The sequence below is a fragment of the Mixophyes fleayi genome, chromosome 6 (assembly GCF_038048845.1).
Source record: "Mixophyes fleayi isolate aMixFle1 chromosome 6, aMixFle1.hap1, whole genome shotgun sequence".
Classification (NCBI taxonomy): domain Eukaryota; kingdom Metazoa; phylum Chordata; class Amphibia; order Anura; family Limnodynastidae; genus Mixophyes; species Mixophyes fleayi.
The window spans coordinates 103,759,798-103,777,678 of record NC_134407.1 but is presented as its reverse complement, the minus strand read 5'-3'; the positions used below and the strand labels follow the sequence as shown (position 1 = coordinate 103,777,678).

The window sequence follows — 17,881 nt, the reverse complement described above, 5'->3', positions numbered from 1 at the left end:
TTGCTATAGGATAAGCCTATTTCTGGTGTATATATCTGATACAATGAGCCTGTGTTTACCAAGCCTTTGGTGTAGTGTGATGTGGGAAACTAGCTTGTTTTTGGTTTTTGTTGTTCTGTGTGAATATGTATTCCAAACGGTCTGATGAAAGGCCACATGTTAATTAGATCTTTTGATGTGTTAAGGTCCAATATTGAAGACAGGAACTTTTAATTAAGACTGGCTCCTGGATTCTCTGCATCTGAAAACCAGGTGTAGGACATCACAGCGTTTCTAGAATTTCATAGATAAGTGTAAATTTTGTTAGCCTTGAAATGCATGTAAATCTATGTTTTGGGAAGCAGGGTACTTCCTGATTCTAAAAATAGACTATTTCTGAACTGTATAAAAGATGAGCTGTGTGAGCATGTAAGTGTTCTTCTGATTTCAACATCTGACTTGATCACTGATACCTCTAATCAGTGAGAGCAAATAAACATCTTGCTTCAAAGACCTGCTTGGAAACATCTTCAATATTGCTGTTATTCCTGTGATCTACAGATTAGACCCTAAATCTAATCCGTTCTCCGGCTCTCTCTGAGATTTGGACCCAAGCGTTTCCAGTACCACCACTCTGCCTGCTACCCAGCAGCCCTGGTCAATGTGATAGGCCAGGGGGGATCCATTCACAGCAACCCGGATCCATAGTAAGAGGTCCGGAGTACCAGCCCAGGTACACCAGCAACGAGATAAGATAGCAGCGTCATTTACCCAGAAGAAACCCTGTACTGATGCGGTAAGGAGTCCAGGGGTGGCAGCTCGTGTAAGCCCCTCCTACTGTGGAAAGAGGGCGCATTTGGGATAACGAAAGGGAACGGTGGCAAGTAAGCCCAGATGGTTACCAGCAACAACAGACAGGGTGACATAGGCGGTCCTTCCTGTCACATATACTGTACAATGTCTAATGATAAACTGATTGCTTCAGAAATCACTCTTATCCAGCTAAATATAGCCTATATTTCTTTACATTTTAGTTTTTTAATAGGAGCTCATATATCTACGTTTGGCATTGTATGCAGTGCAATATGTGAGTATCCGGTTAAACTGGAGCATTGATTTGCATTTTCCATAAAGTTTTCCTTTCCTGTATAAACATCTGTAAGTAAAAATGTCTGGGAATAAATAGATGTTGTATATAGCTTTGGACTCCTGACATAAATAATGGCAAAGTAGACTTCATGATCTGTCTTTTCTGAAACAGCAAATTCGTAGACTTTAATAAATTTGTTAAATGTTGTTCAATACAATGGCAAAAAAACCAGAGTGGAAGTGCTGCTGCATACATACATTTATTTATTTAAGAATTACTTATTATTAATAATTATGTGATATTTGTGCTATTCAAATCTGTTATTTCATCATCCTCACCATTTATTTATATAGAACCACTGATTCCGCAGCTCTGTACAGAGAACTCATTCACATCAGTCCCTGTCCCATTGGAGCTTACAGTCTAAATTCCCTAACACACACACACACACACACACACAGACAGACAGAGAGAGAGAGAGAGAGAGACTAGGGTCAATTTTTATAGCAGCCAATTAGCCTACTAGTATGTTTTTTGGAGTGTGGGAGGAAAGCTGAGCACCCGGAGGAAACCCATGCAAACACAGGGAGAACATACAAACCACTTGGCCACCGTGCTGCTGTATTATTTGTCAATCAATTGTTGTGAAGGTATCAATTTAAAAGAAAACTTAATTTGCCTCTAAAAAAACGTATGCTGATTTTTAATCATTTTAGTTTTTCCAGAATTTCTAAATGAATCCATCCCAATGGCTATATGCACAGGGTATATCCTGAATTGTTTGTAAGCTGAAGTCATGAGTTAGATTGCGCCCTATCTCTGTAGACTTTGTATGTTCTTCCCGTGTTTGCGTGAGTCTCCTCTGTGTGCTCCAGTTTTCTAACACACTCCAAAATCATACTAGTAAGTTAATTGGTTTCTGACAAAATTAACCCTAGTGTGTGTGTTAATGTGATTTAGAATATAAGCTCCAATAGGTAGGGCTGATTTGAATGGTTACATAGTCTCTGTACAGTGCTGTGTAATATCATCAGTGCTATATATATAAACAGTATTATACATTTTTTTATAAGTAAATGTTAGGTGCCTTAGGATGTACATCATATTTTTTGTGCTGTGACCAGCTTGCTCCATGCTCACCAATAGCAAATTACATTTTATTACTGTTAAGTTTGCCCTAAAACTGACATTGGACACTTTTTGTGATATGCATATTTTATGTAATGTCCTCTTTGCCTGTGTGTGGTAGTGGTGTTAAGATTAACACCTATCATGTAGCACCCTTGGGTCAAACAACTAGCTGCATCTCTTTCTCTTCCTGGGCCTGAGTCATTATGGAAAGTAAGTCAAAAAAAATTGTAAGTTTTCTCCTGGACAAAACCATGTTACACTGCAAGGGGTGCAAATTACTTTATTAGTTTGCACATAAGTTAAATACTGGCTGTTTTTTCATGTAGCACACAAATACTTGATAGCTTTATTTTTAAACTGAAATGTAAAGTTGATCTAGGACATGCCCAACCCCAACTATAAATATGTCCCTACATTTTAAAGTTAGCTCCCTCTCCAATGCAACATGGGTTTTCCCAGGTGCAAAGTTCCTCATTTTTATTGCTTTACTTTCCTTAATGACTCAGGCACCCTGTGTTTTAAAATGAGCAAGCAGATGTCCCTAGGCATGTAGATAAGATACAGGTGCCATGCAGATGCATCAGGTGTAGCAGTGTAAAGTCACCTCTAATGAAATGAATGTGTGCCAGGTCAGCTTGATTGGGTAAAAAACTGCTAAAGGTTTATTTATAGCCTCTAACGTTTTTCTTCTAAATCAGTGTTGAATTAAGTCATTATGTAAGCAATGTAACTTTTTTATTTCATTTTGTCTCATCACATAACATTGCAGTAGAAATCACATCATCATGTCAGTACTCTGTAGAACAAATTTGAACGATACTTGTGTTGCTTCAATGATTGACCATTACTGAACTTTAGTGAATGCTAAATACAGTTTCCAGAGCCACATTTTCCCTTCAATTATCATTCACAACATGTCATAGGAAAATGCAGGGTTAATAATCTGAACTTGGCATTTCCTGTGATGTTCATTGGGAGATCAATTCATGCTTAGTAATGAAACAAGGCTTTCACACTGATCAGCCATTCACTTTCATATTGATCTTGGAAAGAGTAACTTTTATTGGATTGTCCATTACAAAATAACTATTGGCATCTTTTGCTGGATGTGACATTTTTTCTTTTCTATATATTTAGCATGTTTAGAGTTGTGTATTCAATATAAAGTAAGTATACTTCATGTGCAGTTCTGACTTCATAGTAACCTCTTCAGCCTAACTTAATGTATATATCTGTGTAAAAACTATAGTGTGCATACAGGGGTGTAGGATTCAGGGGGGGCAGTTGCCTCCCCATGATTTCTGTTGGGTGGGCAATGACTGTGGTCCCCCTCCCTTATGAACTTTTACACAAAAGCCTTCATGCTACTTTCTGAATTCATGGTATCTGTTCTAAACTTCTGAAACTTTCTTAAATTATAGATTTTCTTAGTATAATTACCAAATGTTATTTAACATAGATTGTCTTAGTATAGATTTCACAAGATTGATTCATTTGTTTATTTAAAAAACTCTATGGGCTAGATTTACTAAAGGCAGGTTTGGTCAAACCACTGGTTTTTGGCTATTTTTCCAGTGGTTTTGAAACCGCCGGATTTACTATAGCCAAAACCGCCGTTAAAACGGCCAAGATTGACATTTTTCAAAACCACCACTTTACAAATTGCCATCCCAGTTTTAACAATGATGAACATGCAAACCACCAGATCTACTAAGCTGGGGTTTTCAAAACCACCGCAAAACAGGAATCCAACCAGCTAAAATGAAAGAGGTGGTTGTGAGTGGCGAGATTGCTCAAACTGCATGCTGTTTGAGCTATGTTCCCAATTAGAACATAAGAGAAAGCACCATTAACATTTAAATTATTTGGGCAATCATTATTTATTAAGGGACAAAATTAATTTAATATTAACTTATTGGAGAATTTTTTTTAAAATATTTTTTTAAGGGGACACTATCATAGCATTATATTATGGGGGAAATGTGAATATATAATAATATTAATTGATTGTTAATGGTGGATATAACTATTTATGTTGCACAATTTGGCATTAAATAGTGCCCGAATAATATAATAATTAAATAATTTTGTCCCCTTAATATATTGAAAAATAAATTTTCCCCCATAAATTAATATTAAATTCATTTTGCCCCTTAATCAATAAATAATGAATGCCCAAATAGTTTAAATGTCAATGATGTTTTCTCTTATGTTCTGAATGGCAAAATAGTTCAAACAACATGTTTGAGCTATCAAGCCATTCAGAAGCAGGTATTAAAACTGTCCTGTCCTGTCTTTTGGGTGGCGGTTTTAACCAAACCGCTGGCGGTTTAGCTTTTTCAATCTATCACACATCGCCATTCATTTTAAATTGCAGCCTCAAACCGCCCTATAGTAAGTGCGGCGGTATGGAGCACTAAACCTCCAGCAATGTACGGCGGTTGCAAACAAACACCAAACTCGATTCTTAGTAAATCTAGCCCTAAGTGTTGCATTCATAAATATTTAATAAATAACCTGCATTGATAAGGAACAACTATTCACTTTAATTTTCTCTGAATTTCGTGTGATGCGTCCAGTCACAAACATGAGCTATAGCAATCTAAATTTATAGTACATACTGTTACAACTGTCATAAAGTGAGATACCAAATGCAAGAAAAATGGACTCCAAGCCCTATAGAAGTCCTTGGCCTTCTGCCCCCCACTCACCCCCAATTAAATTTTTTGTTCCTACGCCCCTGTGTGTGTATTGTTTATGTCTGTGAATGCACATGGCTAAAGGCTGAATCTGGATATTGTTGACACTTTCAGGGTAATTTTCATACTGCTTAAGCTATATAATGCCAAATTTTGGAGCTCATTCACAATTTAGGGAAATAAAATAATTGAAACTTGCTTTACTCGGAAACATTGCAAAATTATTTTATCCCATGCTGAATCCATGTAAACACACAGCAGTCAAAGAGAGAGAAAGCTCCAAACATATTGTATACTTGTAATATAAACATAACTTTGGAGATGAGACATATAACTGTATTTTAAAGCCCCTTTTGATATTTGTTTTCTACTTAACTGCAGAAAACAAAAACACTAACTATGACATACAGTAACTGGTATGGGTGAAATGCACTTTTGTAAATAAAAATCACAGCAGTCATTGACATAAAAAAGTAAATATTTAATTTAACAATTAAAGTAATTGTTACAAGCTTTGCCAATGACAAAGTGATCTTAAGGGTCTATTTCTTAAATGTGAAAAAGCAGGTGTTTTTCCTGGAAATAGTGTCACTGGCGGCAATAGCAGTGTTAGACTGTTGTGTTTCCCCATTTCAGGAGGGCAATAACAGAAGAAAATCAATGAAAAAAAACTGCTTTATTCTTTGAATAAAGCATTTTTCACTGTCAAATTATTTTACATTTTTGTATCTATTTTTTTTCAAATATTTTAAATTTCTTTTATATTTTTATCTATTAATTTTTTTTTAACAAAGTGTAACTAAAAACCCATGTCTGAGCTTTTAGTTTCACTGCAAATGCGTAATTCGGATCGCTGGGTTAGGTCTATGCATATCCTCTGTAACTGGCCCAGTGGAGCTGTAAGTTAACCCTTACTGCTCCTGGCCCATATGTCCATGGTATGTCCATGGTAACTGAGTAACACTCACCTTCTTCAGTGACATTTTAACTTATCATCGCATTTTAATAAATAGACCCCTATGTGCCTCATAAACTTACAAATATTTTATGCTTAGCTACCTATTGACTTTTGTTATTTTTATGTACAAACATGTTTTACATGTTTTACTGTCCCATAATATGGTATAACCTGTTATTATTATTATTATTATTATTATTATTATTATTATCATTTATTTGTTAGGCGCCACAAGGTATCCACAGCGCCGCACACAGTACTAACAGTAGACTATACAGGTTGAAACCATACAGAACAATGAACAAAAAGTACCAATACTTCAGAAACTCCGGCTAGTCATATGCAGTAAAGACGGAGCGGAAGAACAGGTATGGAGACAGGAGGGGAGGGGGCCCTGCTCATACGAGCTTACATCCTAAGGGAGGGTAAACAGACCAGGCACAAGAGGAGCCAGTTGAGGCAAGAGGAGAGAAGGGAGAACGAGCTAAAGGGAGGAAATGGGGGTTAAGTAGATGGTTGGTAGGCTTTGAGGAAGAGATGAGTTTTGAGTGCACGTTTGAAGAAGCACAGAGAAGGAGAGAGACAAATGGAATGAGGGAGGTCGTTCCAGAGAAAGGGGGCTGCACGGGAAAAGTCTTGGATTCTGGAGTGGGAAGAGGTGATAAGAGTGGAGGAGAGGCGGCGGTCGTTGGCCGAGCGCAGGGAGCGGGCAGGAGTGTGAATGGAGAGGAGGTTAGAGATATAAGGGGTAGTAGAGTTGGAGAGAGCCTTGTAAGTGGTGGTGAGGAGTTTGAAAAGGATTCTGTAGGGGAAGGGGAGCCAGTGTAAGGCAAGGCAGAGAGGGGAGGCAGAGGAGGAGTGGTGTGAGAGGAGGATGAGTCTTGCGGCCGCATTGAGTATAGAGCGGAGGGGGGAGAGACGGGAGTGGGGGAGTAGTTTTGGTGGCATCCTGAGAGAGAAAAGGACGGATGCGGGCGATGTTACTAACATAACTATTATGGCCACCAAAATTATTATTCTAACAAAATTTGATAAGATTTGATTAGGCAGAAAGTAAAAGTACTTTACCTTATTACACACTCCTATACATGAGAGATCATCAGTTGACCTGGATGTGGGAATTTCCCAGTTTAAATTTGGATCTAGTAATTTGTCCTAAACTCTGGACAACTAAATATAAACTGATTCTTCATATGTGTGGCAAAAATTCCCACATGTTTATTTGTCCTGTGGTTGGGTGAAACTACCCAATTGCATCATGTATGAGCAGCATAGCAGCCACATTACCTTAAACAGTACATAGGCTATTTGAAATTTGCTACTAAATTTAAGCCAGAAATTGCAAAGTTCTTCAAAACCAAGTTATGTAAAAATTGGATCAGAATATACCCTATGGACCTCATTTAAAGTTGTGTAAGAAGTGTAGGAGTGGGAGTGTGTTGCAGCTTGGTAGGGTATTGCGAGTGGCAAACAACCCCAGTTCCATCCCACTCATAATACCCTATCGAGCTGCGAGTACTTCCTGGAGCTAGCTAACCGCTTGCTACACCTAATTCCTGCCGCGCAGCTTTTGGTCATGTCTTCACAATTCCACGTTCCTCCCTTTTCTCTCGTAGTGAGTCGCAAGCTGTCGCAAGTGTTAATAGCATCAAAGATGCAGGCGGATTTGGTATTTTCTTCACATGCGTGATGGTGGTTTTTTTTGGATGCTCCTAAAACGGACTTTGCGTCTGACTCTAAATGATGTCCTATATGACAAATAAAGGTGTCAGCTATAAATTATTTTCATGTAAATGATAAACCCATGCCATTCCATTCATGCTATACAATGTAACAAATATGCATTTCTTGTCTCTATAACAAAGTAATATATTTACAATATTTATTTTCTCTTTATATTTTCACCTTGTCGTAAAATGGAAAACAATGTGTTTTTCAGTCTAACATGTTCCTATCATCCACAAAGGGACAAAGGATGTTTGCAGGAAAATGCTATTGATTCTCATATCATGTTTCAGGACCAGGCAATGCAATAATCTCTACTACCAAGGGAGATGACTACAGTTTTCATATGGCAAATTACTTGCCTCAGTAATATAACTGCACCTGACATACCTTTTGGTCTTTTATACTTTCATATTACCTCAAACCATCTGTTTTATAGGCTTATATTAAACCTTCACCTTACATTCTCTTTTCTGTACTGCACCTCCAAGAATGCACTTAACCTGAAATGCAAGATGCTTTATATAAAAGAGCTGCTAATTACATTAACAAATATATGTAGGAATTTAAACTTGAAGGCGGTTGGCGGGTGGCTTGTGCACACCAGATTTATTGTCGGTAACCCCAGGGGAGTACATTGCAGGGCGATTTGCTATAACATATTATGGAATAATTCCATGCAACAAAGTTAACAGTAAACTGATTATTAAAGTGTACTACATTATATCAAACACCCTCCCACCCACTCAGTTTTAGCTTTCTTGCGCTCTTTTCAATTTTTTTAATAGTTTAACTCATTAATGTAAGGAAAACATAATGTCTTCCTTTATTTTATGTAACTGCATATAATAGAATGCATTCCATATTCAGGGCCGACATCAGGGGGGTACAGGGGGTACTCTTGTACTGGGCCCGGGCTCACCAGGGTGCCCCGTGCCGCCCACATTTCCTTTTCTTTTTTTTCTAACTTTTTTGGTTTTTTTGCGCGCGCCGGGGTGGGGGGGAACGGTCGGGCGGGCGCTGGTGTTCGGTAGTTCGGGGGGGGAGTGGTCACGTCTCCCGTTCTTTTGTCAAGCCACGATCCTCTGTATTTCAATCACTGTTTTCCTTAAATGACCTCTCATTTAAGGAAAGGTGTTTGCGTGAGTTTCCTCCGGGTGCTCCGGTTTCCTCCCACACTCCAAAAACATACTGCATTTCCTTGTATCCCCCGTTTTACATCATATTCGGTGGATCTGTACTGTGGAGGACTCGGTATACCAGAACCGAGGCAAGTGATTGCGGGAGAGATACATGTATTTCATCTGCTGAGGTCATTTAAGGAAAACAGTGATTGAAATACAGAGGATCGTGGCTTGACGAAAGAACGGGAGACGTGACCACTCCCCCCCTTCTGTCCTTGTCCGACGATTGGATTCACAATAGAGGGCGTCATTCTGATCACAGCTCGTGGAGGAGTTCACGGCATAAACTGAGTGTCCGTAGGAGAGTGATACACGCTGATGTACTACCTATTTCTGGTGAGTACATCTCCCTAAGGGGGATTTCTTTCCGTATGGATCCGGATGGAATGTATTATCATAAAAAAGAGTTATACATTTTGGAATAAACGGCTTTCAAGAGCTGACATTATTTAAGACTATTATATCTAGCTGTTATAACCGTGAACAGTTTGTGTGCTACAATATTAGGTGCCGTCAGTTGTGGCACTATACTATATATATTGTATCCATTTTTACTCCTTTGTGGATAGGAGTAGCCACATACGGCTGCCATATATCTTTATCAGCGCTGTTATTTCTATCTATTTTGACTACACTGTTATTTTAATGTTGGGGTTGGAGGAACGCCTAATAATTAATTGTGGGTGCTATTGATTTAATGCCGGGGATGGCTGTAATTTTCTAAATGTATCCATTTTTTTTTTCCAAGTAGGGACCCCAACATTCCAAGATCCAGACAAGCCGCAACTAAAGAAACCTGCAGCCACAGGTTGGGAAAGTGAGAAGAACAGGTAGGAGAGAGCAGAATAGTCTGTAAATGTTGTGATTCTAGTAGGGACAATGCCAATATTTGGTAAGTGTGTGTTTATATATATATATATATATATATATATATATATATATATATATATTAGGACCCCCCTTAACTCACCTGAACTTAACTGATTGAGTTCAGTGATTTTTTTTTTTCATTGCCATGTGGGCCCCCTTTTCCCCTGGGCCCCTGGGCACCTGCCCATTGTGCACAGTTGGAAAGATGGCCCTGGTTCATTGGGGAAGGGGGGTCATCGGGGGGCCCTGCCGGCTTCATTTGTACTGCGCCCCACGATTTCTGATAGCCGCCCTGTCCATATTATATGGGTCTTAGTAGCAGATTTTTAAAATTAGTATTTACAGAAGCTTCCTGAGGCACATTTAACAAGTGTACTTGTGTGGTTTAAGCCAGGCAGCTTTGCGACTCTCCCACACAAATGGATTTTCTGAGCATGTTTACTATGCTAGAGTGTGAGTGAGCATGACACATGATGCACCCATATGGTCCTTATGCTCTCTATGATTCACAGTTAAACTGCTTTACAAAAACATCTGTGTGTACAGAGCCAGAAGAAAATTTAAAGATGACTTTATATTCTATTGATATTTAATTATACACTTGATTAATGTAGATTAATAAAAAAATAAGATCATGTGTGAAAAAGTATCTGGTACAAAACTGTCAGCAAAGTAGATATCTTCTATAAAGTGGAGTTCCTTTAGCTATATTATGTTCAACATAAATGTTTATAGGTATGTTTTGAAAAGTACTAAAAGTTCTTTCGCATGTTATCTTTAATTTAATTAGAAATTTTCTTTAAAACGTGTAGCTTATGTCAGTAGGTTCCATAATTTATGATGATTGGGCATACCTCCTGTCGTGATGTCCACATGTTTATTGTTTACATAACAATGTTAACTTGACATATTTTATAATGCATTATCAATGTTAATATATGTTTTAACTCCTGTACATAATATCTGTATAAACAGTGAGTTCTGATGTCCTTACTTCAGTGTTTACTAGGAAATCTTGTGTATTTTAAGGAATAATCCCTCCCTCCTATTGTATATTATTACAGATAATACAAGTCACTTCAAATTTCTGTGACAGCCCTCAGGGACAGCCTTGTGCTTTTATTTCTAAAAACAATATATTTGACCCACGACGCTAAAAAGTAAAAGAAAAAAACAAAAAAGTATAATAATAAAAAACAAAACATATATAAACAAAAGAAAATGTATAAGGGATGGCGTGATGCAGAAAATAAAAAATAGAAAATAATAAAAAATATATGAGTGAATATAATCCTGTAGGAACTGACAATAATAATATCGTTGAGTTTGCAGTCAAATTTTAAAGCGCCGATGATTTTGAAGGTAAAACAATGCCTTTAAAGTCATTGCCGCTTTAAATTTTCATTGCAAACTCGACGATTTCCGACGACTTGCAGAAATCGGCACTTAATAAATTTACCCCATAGTCATGAAATAAGTAGGACTAGAAGGGAAAACATCCCCGTGGCATTATTTCATCCTCTTTTGAGATTTCTCCTATAACACCTTCATTCTGGTGATACATTCATCCAGGTATAGATACATTGGTTGGACATTGCTGATTTATGAAATCATTCTATGTCTACATTCTTTGGAGTAATCCAAAAAGTGACCTATTCTAAAAACCATTTATAATTATATTATCTACTTTGGTACAAGAAAAGAATTCACATGTCTGTAAAATACTTTGTTCAAAAGATTTTATTGGGTAAAGTCAATTTATAATATTTTAGTCAAAGTGGCAAGCTTCCATTGGTATGTACTAGGGGTGAAAAGCTTATTTGACATCAGCCAAGCAAGCAACTTGACTCATATTTAAAGACAGATATATAGTCCATCATACAGAATGAAGTATATCCATATAATTTAAGACAAAAATTAAAGGAGAATAATTGTTGATTCTATCCAGTTTGTCCCTCATCTTTAATGATCGTGACAGTGTTGAGTTAAGTTATTAGATTATATATTTGTGTGTGTATATATATATATATTATATATATATATATATATATATATATATATATATATATAGTTACATTTATATGTAGGTCATCTATAACTTCTCAATACACTAACTAGCTGGGATTTATAGTTAGCTCTTCTGGGCACCTTTTTATCTACAGTCATTTACTTGCTGTGGTCTCCTACATATCATTATTGTTAGACAAGAGAGAAGATTGTTTTGTATTCTCTGACCATTTAACTTAAAAAGAGAGAATAAATGTGCAAGATACCATGCAAGAGCTCAGGGGAAATTTCCCTCCTCAGTGATATTCCAGCTGAAAAGCTTATTCTTGTGATTACTGCCCCAAGCTGCTTTCACTGGAGTAGGGACACATGCAGGAATCTTGCCTTCTCAGCTATGCTCCCACTTAGCAAATATATATTGGAGTTATATTTAAGTGAGCACTACCAGACAGGTCACACCCTGTCTACCACCATTATTAATTTTAGGTCTCATGACATGTCTTAAAATTCTTTCAAATTACGCTTTGTTGTCATACCTGCTTGAGGACATACATCCCCACTGCTCACAGAGCAAATCACAGAGCATTGAAAATGATGTGTCCGCAAATGGTGTATTTTTAATTCCGTTACAAAAACAAGAAAGAGAACTCTGGGTTTACATTGGTGCACTCAAAGTCTTCAAAAGTTTAGTAAAGGGATCCAAAATAGGATATAAAACGTAACTTTTATTTTAAGATTAAATAAAATTATATCCATTATTTCATTTTGTATTTTTAAATAAAAACAGCGAAATAAAGTGATTGTGTGCAGTAAAATTTATTAAAAAGATATTGCTGTGTGTGATTATTCCCTCTGACTAATATATATATATATAAGATTGGTTTGCCTTTAATTGTTGTAGGGATGTTTTTATATATTTTTATATATCCCATATTCATGTGTAGGGTATACCTTTCCTATAAGTTAAATACTCAATCCTTATATAATATTAATATGACTACAGTCATGACAGGTACTAGTTCTTTAGGGATTGCTTAACAGTTCTTATTGAAATATGTGTATATCGTAGATATTCTCATTCATATATTAATGATATCAGATATTCCCATATTTTTAATTCCATAATGGAGTATACATTTAATTGACAGAAGCTATATACTGTATGAGCCTATAAAATCAATGAAGTTGAAAAAGCAATAAAACACATTTCCTGTATATGTATTTTACTATAATAAAGTGAAAATTTAGAAGTGGTTTGGAAAATATAAGTCAATGGAATAGTTTTACAATAAAAGCAGTAAGGGAAGTGGTGCTGTTTTTTGTAAAGAAAGGAATCTCAGATCCTTTGATGAAGAATAGAGTCAAGTTTGTTAACTCTCATGTACATGGACCAATGAGTCTAATCAAATCAGAAGGTAATGATAATATATTTGCGCATATGTTTTATAAGCAATAATCTTGTCACCCTTGCGCAGAGGGACGTTTAACTTTGCATTTACAGTGATTGGATTACTATTAATTACGTGCACTTCTACTCAATGTTCCTTCATGACCACAACATGTTAAAATGAGGCCCTATCTCTGAGGTTTGGAGACACTAATTCTCAAATTAATTACATGTGCAAGACAGTACGACTTTGCATAAGCACATTCCAAGAAGCATGAAACATGAAGAGCATAAACATATTCATCTCTTGCAAAACCTTTTTCATAAAAAACAGAATCATACAATACTGGCTGCTAGACTCCATTTTGTAACCCATATTGATTAATTAAACAGTTCTATATAAGCAGTATTGTATACCACTGAATATCAGCCCACTTCAGCCACTGATTGTAGAACTCTTAGCCTATTAATGCTTACATTCACTCACTCAAATATGACCCAACAAAAATTGTGGACCCACAAGTGAGCTTATTTTTCTGCCCATGCATTTCAAGGTGCACGTCCACTTCCTGGTCCTTGAAACTGCCCCTGGAAGATCAGTCTGAATCATTATTCAGGGTTGTAGATTCTAGAGATGAGCGCACTCGGATTTCCTGAATCCGAGCGCACCCGAACGTTGCCGATCCGAGTCGGATTCGAGACAGATCCGGGTATTGGCGCCAAATGAAAACTTGAAACCGAGGCTCGGAGTCATAATCCCGCTGTCGGATCTTGCGATACTCGGAACCTATAAATTCCCCGCTAGTCATCGCCATCTTCATTCGGGCATTGATCAGGGTAGAGGGAGGGTGTGTTAGGTGGTCCTCTGTCCTGGTAGATCTCGTGCTGTGCTGTTTAGTTCTGTGCTGTGCTGTTTAGTTCTGTGCTGTGCTGTGCTGTGCTGTGTTCTGCAGTATCAGTCCAGTGGTGCTGTGTGCTGTGCTCTGTCAATTTTGAGTTCAGTGGTGCTGCTGGGTCCTATGCTGTGTCCTGTTCAGTCCAGTGGTCCTGTGTCCTGTGCTCTGTGCTTCAAAGGGCATAGTTCTTATTTCCCCAATATTCCCAAGTGTTTAAAAAAATTTAAAAAAATTATAAAAACAAATACAAAAAACTAATTACATTTTTTTTAATTACAACAAAATTTGCAAAACCAATCCTGCAGTATAAGCCCATTGGTACTGCAATATTACTAAGTTCACACATTCAGCAGTAAAAGTTGAGTGGTACTGCAATATTACAAAGTTCACACATTTAGCAGTATCAGTCCAGTGGTGCTGTGTGCTGTGCTCTGTCAATTTTGAGTTCAGTGGTGCTGCTGGGTCCTGTGCTGTGTCCTGTTCAGTCCAGTGGTGCTGTGTCCTGTGCTCTGTGCTTCTAAGGGCATAGTTATTTCCCCATTATTCCCAAGTGTTTAAAAAATTAAAAAAAAGTTATAAAAAAAAATACAAAGAAATAATTTTTAAAAAAATTAATTGCAACAAAATTTGCAAAACCAATCCTGCAGTATAAGCCTATTAGTACTGCAATATTACCAAGTTCAGTGGTACTGCTATTACAAAGTTCACTGATTCAGCAGTATAAGTCCAGTGGTACTGATATATTACAAAGTTCACTGATTCAGCAGTATAAGTCCAGTGGTACTGCTATTACAAAGTTCACTGATTCAGCAGTATAAGTCCAGTGGTACTGCTATTACAAAGTTCACTGATTCAGCAGTATAAGTCCAGTGGTACTGCTATTACAAAGTTCACTGACTCAGCAGTATAAGTCCAGTGGTACTGCTATTACAAAGTTCACTGATTCAGCAGTATAAGTCCAGTGGTACTGATATATTACAAAGTTCACTGATTCAGCAGTATAAGTCCAGTGGTACTGCTATTACAAAGTTCACTGATTCAGCAGTATAAGTCCAGTGGTACTGCTATTACAAAGTTCACTGATTCAGCAGTATAAGTCCAGTGGTACTGATATATTACAAAGTTCACTGATTCAGCAGTATAAGTCCAGTGGTACTGTTATTACAAAGTTCACTGATTCAGCAGTATAAGTCCAGTGGTACTGATATATTACAAAGTTCACTGATTCAGCAGTATAAGTCCAGTGGTACTGCTATTACAAAGTTCACTGATTCAGCAGTATAAGTCCAGTGGTACTGATATATTACCAAGTTCACTGATTCAGCAGTATAAGTCCAGTGGTACTGCTATTACAAAGTTCACTGATTCAGCAGTATAAGTCCAGTGGTACTGATATATTACAAAGTTCACTGATTCAGCAGTATAAGTCCAGTGGTACTGATATATTACCAAGTTCACTGATTCAGCAGTATAAGTCCAGTGGTACTGCTATTACAAAGTTCACTGATTCAGCAGTATAAGTCCAGTGGTACTGATATATTACAAAGTTCACTGATTCAGCAGTATAAGTCCAGTGGTACTGATATATTACAAAGTTCACTGATTCAGCAGTATAAGTCCAGTGGTACTGCTATTACCAAGTTCACTGATTCAGCAGTATAAGTCCAGTGGTACTGATATATTACCAAGTTCACTGATTCAGCAGTATAAGTCCAGTGGTACTGCTATTACAAAGTTCACTGATTCAGCAGTATAAGTCCAGTGGTACTGCTATTACAAAGTTCACTGATTCAGCAGTATAAGTCCAGTGGTACTGATATATTACAAAGTTCACTGATTCAGCAGTATAAGTCCAGTGGTACTGATATATTACCAAGTTCACTGATTCAGCAGTATAAGTCCAGTGGTACTGCTATTACAAAGTTCACTGATTCAGCAGTATAAGTCCAGTGGTACTGATATATTACAAAGTTCACTGATTCAGCAGTATAAGTCCAGTGGTACTGCTAATACAAAGTTCACTGATTCAGCAGTATAAGTCCAGTGGTACTGATATATTACAAAGTTCACTGATTCAGCAGTATAAGTCCAGTGGTACTGATATATTACAAAGTTCACTGATTCAGCAGTAGAAGTCCAGTGGTACTCTCCTGTGCCGCATATAATTTTTAAAGGCTTTTGCCGAGTGTGTGTGGCTTAGGGGTACGCTCTCTTGTGCGACATATAATGGAAAATCAAAATTTGGAGGATAAAGTAGGGAAAGATCAAGACCCACTTCCTCCTATTGCTGAAGCTACTGCCACTAGTCATGACATAGATGATGAAATGCCATCAACGTCGTCTGGCAAGCCCGATGCCCAATCTCCTAGTACAGGGCATGTAAAATCCAAAAAGCTCAAGTTCTCAAAAAATAGCAAAAAGAGAAACTTAAAATCATCTGAGGAGAAACGTAAAGTTGGCAATATGCCATTTACGACACGTAGTGGCAAGGAACGGCGTAGGCCCTGGCCCGTGTTCATGACTAGTGGTCCAGCTTCACCCAAGGATCTAAGCCCTCCTCCTCCCCCCTACAAAAAATTTAAGAGAGTTATGCTGTCAGCAACAACAACAAAAAAGCAAAGAACTCTGCCTTCTAAACAGATGACATCACAAATCCCCAAGGCGAGTCCAAGGGTGTTGGTGGTTGTGAAGCCTGACCTTCCCATCACTGTTCGGGAAGAGGTGACTCCATCCAGCATTTGCAGCACGCCCTCTGCATATGCTGGAAGGATCACCCACAGTCCAGTTACAGATTTGGCTAATGAAGGTGTGAATGTTGTACACCGGAAGGAGGATATTGATGTAGCTGGCGCTGAGGAGGATGTTGATGATTATGATGCAGACAGATACCAAATTGCCTTTCTCAATTTCTATTTATATTCTAGATTATATAACGGCTGAATAGTTTTCTATTTTACTCCTAGTGGAGAGGGGATCTGATGCAGACAGATACCAAACAGCCTTTGTCCATTTCTTTGTATATTTGAATTTCTAGTTCTACAGTCTATGCAGGCTGCTTTTTTTATATTCAACTACAAGTGTAGGGCGGGGGGGGGGGGGGGGAGGGCATAGATAGCCACCAAAGTAACGTGGTCCATTTAATTTCACTTTCTAGCTCCACAGTCTGTGCAGCCTGCTTTTTTTATTTTCAAAGTATTTACAAGCCTTGCAATCTAAATTAACTAGAGGTAGTGACGTGCTAGAACTCCACCCTCTATATGCTGCAGAGGATGGAGGAGCATCAAAAGGCCATTCAAACCTACACAGCCACCTACGACATAGGAAAAGGAGTGGGGATGCGCCTGAGTCAAGCGCACTGGAGAATGATTTCCATGTTGTGCAAGGTTCTGCAGCCATTTGAACTTGCCACACGAGAAGTCAGTTCCGACACTGCCAGCTTGAGTCAGGTGATTCCCCTGATCAGGCTTTTGCAGAAGCAGCTGGAGAAAGTGAGGGAGGAGCTGGTAAACCATTGCGATTCCACCAAGCATGTAGCTCTTGTGGATAAAGCCCTTCGTACGTTTTGCCAGGATCCGAGGGTGGTCAGTCTTTTAAAGTCAGAGGAATACATTCTGCCCACCGTTCTCGATCCTCGGTTTAAAGCGTATGTTGTGTCTCTGTTTCCGGCGGACTCAAGTCTACAGCGGTGCAAAGACCTGCTGGTCAGGAGATTGTCCTCTGAAGAGGACCGTGACATGCCACCAGCTCCACCTTCATTTTCATCACTGTTTGTGCAGTTCCAAAAAAGAGGAACTGCCATTTCTATTGCTACCTTCTTTCTTTCTATAGTTTAAAAAAAATAAATTACTGACATTTATAGTACTACCTTCTTTCTTTCTCAATTAAAAAAAAAAAAAATAACTGCCATTTCTAGTACTACATTTTTTCTTTATATATTTAAAAGAAACTAAATAAC

The 17,881-nt window shown here is 37.9% G+C and overlaps 1 protein-coding gene across 1 annotated transcript in view; it reads left to right on the top strand.

Moving 5' to 3' along the window:
- Window positions 1-17,881, top strand: part of RASGEF1A (RasGEF domain family member 1A) — a 377,612-nt gene that overhangs the window by 5,085 nt on the left and 354,646 nt on the right. The gene's annotated exons all lie outside the window — the stretch shown is intronic.